At 44.0% G+C, this 4,983-nt stretch overlaps 1 non-coding gene across 1 annotated transcript; it reads left to right on the top strand.

Annotated features, from left to right (window-relative positions):
* Positions 1 to 2,488: 2,488 nt before the first annotated feature.
* LOC101430227 (uncharacterized) lies at positions 2,489 to 4,207 on the top strand. The gene is made up of 3 exons (XR_011647069.1): positions 2,489 to 2,597; positions 3,335 to 3,413; positions 4,184 to 4,207. It is a non-coding gene; the product is annotated as an uncharacterized protein (transcript).
* Positions 4,208 to 4,983: the final 776 nt, after the last annotated feature.

Genomic DNA, 4,983 nt, shown 5'->3' on the forward strand with positions numbered 1-4,983 from the left:
AGCATCAGTTTCCTTAATGGCAGGTCTTTTGGGTGCTAGTTATGCCCCTGGGGTAATGATCCTAGCCTGCGTTTGAGCTGTTACCTCGGGAATTTGTGTACCTGGGTTGTATATAAAGTTCAGAAGGGAGCTTGTGCTCCAGCAGCAAGCCAGTGCCTAGGTGTAAAGAGGCCAGCGCTTTTAATTGATAAAGAGCAGGCAAAGGATGGGTACAGGAACTCTGAGAGTAAGTGAAAGTGAGATCATTTACTCACTTTGTTTTCCTGGAAATGAAGAGTTTATGTCAAGAATTAATAAAACAAACTGAGGCACACACACCCAGGTCCATAAAGTGCTTCACTGCCTTGCTATTCGGTAACAGCTTTTCTCTTTATGGGAAAGTTTAACCAGTTTTTTAATCTCCTCAATTTGATTAACATTAGAATTGACAACTACGATGTTGTGTTGGGTACCAGTAAAGTGTTGCACTTGCAAACTTATTAATATAGATATTTTAAGAACCTCATCTATATCAGTCTCAAGGCTTAAGCAACAGATCATGCTTGTAAAGTTTTATCTTCTTTAGGTAAAAAAAGACTATAGATACTTAAGCAGGAAAAACACTACACTAAGCAGTCATCAATGCCCTGAGACATTTTTAGGGAGGGAAAGGCATTATTACACTTTTTTTCCTCTTGTAACAGTCATTTAAAATAAACAGAAAGTTGATTCTTCTTTTAATTAAAAAAGGCTTAATGATGATTTTTTCTAAGTTACAGTAGCTTGAATCTATCATAAGAAGTCATCAGTGCTCTGGATGGGTGCAGGGCCTTGAGACTCCACCAGAAGTCCTGAATCTTGTGGGTCCTGTGAGAAGACCCTAAGAGGCAGGTAACGGAGGCAGAGTTGGGTCCTGCCAACACTAGATGGACCCTGTGAGCTGGTTCAGTGTGTTTGCAACAATCCAGCCCCAGAGACAACACATTCTACTCAGCCCCTGCCATCATCTGATTGCCAAGATGTTCAGTCTACGTGGTATATCAACCCACCTTCTTTTCACCCTACCTCTCCTGCATACCTTATCCTCTCCTGCTGTTTTCTACTGAGAGTTTCCAATCACACATCTGAAATCATGCAGGTCTGAGGTGATATTTTCACTAGTCTGCAGTGAAATAAGGGGAGGGTTGGGGGAAGAAGGAAGGACACATCCTGTAAGCTTTTGCTAAGCCAGCCTTACTCTGAAATTATGGCCTTCCTTTTTTTCCCCCTCCCAGTTTGCTGTTAAATTATCCTTGTTTTGATAAAGCCATTGATGGCAGTTATTTTTGTTTGGTTTGATTTTGTTAATGTCCTTAATTTAGACAATAGATGTTGCTCACCCTATGTTAGTACTGCTTGGGTGTGCATGCATGCATGTGTGTGTGCACACATGCATTAGTACATGTACAATCAAGTTCAAATAACCAAGGAGTCTGAAATGTTTGGGGGCCATAATGTGCTTGTTTACCGTTTTATGGAATGGTGTCCCACTCTGGGGACAATGTGGTGCAGAAGGAGGATCAGGGGGCCCTGGAGTCTCACAGGCAGCTGCAGAATCGGAGTTCTGCCCTTTCCTGGCCTTGGACCTCTGAGCAGGCAACGAAGCTCTCTGAGTTCAAGCTTTATTTAACCGTGTGAGAAGAGCTGCCTCTGAGAGTTGCTGGAAGAGGAAAGCTCTTAAGGTAATGGGTGATACACAGTGAGTGCTCATACACAGTGAGTGTTCAGAACATATTTGTTCTGATCTTCTGCTCCTCTTTTCCCCCTCCCCCAACTCCCTCGGATAGTTACTGACAAATGCTCAGCGGATTTAAGTGAAATAAGGAAATGCAAGACTGTGACACTAGCAAGTGTCCAGAGTTAAATGTTAAGTGTGTGTGTGTGTGGGGGGCAACTGGTAGTAAGACTGGTAGGGAACTGCAGAATTGGAAAGGTTTAATTCAAAAAGCTCCTTGCAGGAGCAAGGTGAGTCTTGAAAAGTACACTAAGAATCGAGAATTAAAGAGTCTGGGAAGGGGAAGGGACATTGGTGGCCACCCAGGCTCCACAGAGAGTGGGACAAGTCCCAATAGGGGTATGAGAGTTTCATGTGGCACACAGGCATTAAACATCACGCAATCACACAAGGAAATTCATTCCCCATCCAACTCTCTTTCCATCCTTTAGATTACATGGGGAAGAAAACCTGTGCGAGAATGTAGTAACACTTCTCCAACACTTAAGAATCACCGGTTTTTAACAGAAGGACCCGGCTGCACGGTCACCGCACAAGCGAGGCGGGAAAAGTCAGCGCCTTCCCACTCTCCCTCTTCGCCCACGCAGCCGAGCGAGCCACGCGCAGCCGGGTATCCAGAACCTTCCCCGCAGAAACCTCGCCTGGGACTACAACTCCCAGGCTGCATCGGGCCGGGAAGCTAGCCAATCAGGAAGCGCGGCCTCGCTTTCACCGCCCGCTTCTCTGGTCTGGCGGTCTGGACTTGGGCGACGGTTGGGCAGGTGGGTTCTGAGAGGAGCTGAGTTTCCCTCAGGCCATTGTCACCCCAAGCGCCTTTTACTTTATCCTAATCCGGTTTGGGAAGGTGAGGACTGTGGAACCTTGCAAGCTGTCTTTGGCTCCTTCATCGTCGGGCGGGCGGACGACAGACTTCCAGGCCTTCCACCCCGCGGCCCCCCAAGAGCGCGGCGCTTCTGGGGTGTCGGTTGGTCCAGAAGGCTCGTTTGGCCTTTGGAATCCGACTGCCGTGATGATAACCGCGCCTCCGGGTTGAGGGCTTGCCCCACGCCGGGGCGTAGTAGCAGGGCCTTCGGTCTGTGATCTTTTTACCTCTGTCCCTCTCCTCCAGGCCCTACCCGAGCCGGGTGTCCCGTCTCACCGCGGGTGAGCGGCTGTTCGACCGCCTCTCCGTTCTCTGAGGAGTGGCTTGAGGGGGCTCCCAGGGAAGGCGTGGGGCGTCCCTGACCGGCCTCCAGTCCAGAGGGCTCCCGAGGCGTCCCTCTGTCCCGCCCACCCGTGCCGCTTGGCGCGGAGGGCTCCGCACAGCGCGACCCCCGACTGGGAGGAACGACCACAGTCCCTGCGGCTGCTGGTGGACTCTGTTTTTAAAAACATGGGTTCCTCCTTGTTCACGCTCTTTAACGCCACCCCACCCCCTTTATTTTTTAACATCTTACGGTTTCCCTCAGACCTGAATCTTTTGGTTTGGCATCCCCGAGCAGGATAGCCGCCACTCTCTTTTTGGGGTGTAGAACCTTGTAGGTGGATGCAAAGTGCATTGTAGTCATTGATGGCTGGAAAACAAATGTATCTCCTTTACAGAGGCTCTTAAGTGAGTCACGAGAAATAGGATACATTTCCCCGGGTCAGGAGGAGGCAGAGGCAAAAAACTGACTTAAAGGTTAGTTGGTTTTCCTTGTTTTGGACAAGCATCCAGACCTCTAACTGCACATCTTTCACCTTGCCAAAGTTGTGTGCTAATCGTGGTTTGTTTTTCAAGTCATTGTAAGAGATTTAAATGGTGAAGGTTTCTAATGGAATACTTCTTTCTGTTGTCATATCTGGCAGAATTGCTGAAATACGTGAACTGTATACATATGCTAGTAACATGCTGATTTACAGCTTCCAGTTAGCCATCCTTAAAATGTGTTGCCCTAACTACCAAAGGTAAAATTAAAATGGTCATTTCGCCATCCTCTTAGTGAATTCTAAATCAGATTTTTGAGTCTTACTGTGTACTTAAAAAAAAAAAAATTATATCCACCCTGTCATTCAAGAGTAAGCCTAGAGTTTAGTTGGAAAAACACTAAAGTATATAAACAAAATTAGAGCTGCCCTTATACAATTACTACATTGTAAGGTAGTTTATAATTGCCGAGCTTTTCTGGAAAGGGGACATCCACATTGCTATTGTAAGGACCCCTTCTTATAGATGTAGTTTGACTAAAGAAATCTGAGAATTCTAATTGGAGTTGTTTTCAGTTGGAAAAATATTACATAATAAGTTTATGCCTCCCTAGGTTACAGTTCTAACCATTTATAAAGACTATGCACAGTGATTTCAGTTCTCAATAGATTTTCCTTTTAGAAATACTGAAAATTTAAGTGTTTTTAAGGTATATATAAATACCTCTGGATTATACATTGTTTTTGTTTCTCTCTTAAAATCAGATGTTTAAGAATAATGTTACTGACCACAAGCTAAATGTGGAAGCCATGATTAAAAATATTAACACAATATCTTTGGAGTTGAAGAAGATGAAAGGTAAGTATGGAATCACTGAATTAAAATGTTTGCCTGTCATTGTTCTAAAATAAATAGTAGAGCCACTTTGTTCTCTTGGAATGTGACTGAATTTTGCCCTTTAATTAGAATATCTCTATTTCTTATAAGAAATGTCCACAATGTTTTATGAACTAGATCTCTAAAGAATTTTGTTTGAGCATTGACCTGGAAGGTAGGAGACCTGAATTCCTGTATTCTCACTGACAAGCTTATGATGTTGCCTGACTAACCTCTCAAGTTTATTTCCTTAATTTTCCTTCAACAACCTATTGCATGATGATGTCACTCTCCATTAATCCTTACTAAACCCCTAAAGTTCCTTCCAAATAAAAAATTTTAAGTTTGTTTGATTCCTTGCGTTGAGTAAATCTTATAGGTCTAGATCACTCATCCCACAGAGATATTCTGTTATTTTATCCCTGGCATATAAAATTCCCATGACTGAGTATTTCTTGGGATAATCTGTACCTGAATAAACATTTCCTATGTTGGGGAACTCCCTGCTTCACCAGTCAGCCTATTCCATTTTGAACGGTTTCTCCTTATGGCCTAGCTGAAATCTGTCCCCCTATGATTTTATCTACTGATTTTATTTCTAACGATGAAAACTAACACTGAATATGTAATTATTCCCCTTATGACAACTCTTGGATATTTGAAGATAATGTCTGTGTCATTTATAAGG

The sequence above is a fragment of the Dasypus novemcinctus genome, chromosome 2 (assembly GCF_030445035.2).
Source record: "Dasypus novemcinctus isolate mDasNov1 chromosome 2, mDasNov1.1.hap2, whole genome shotgun sequence".
In the NCBI taxonomy this organism is placed as follows: domain Eukaryota; kingdom Metazoa; phylum Chordata; class Mammalia; order Cingulata; family Dasypodidae; genus Dasypus; species Dasypus novemcinctus.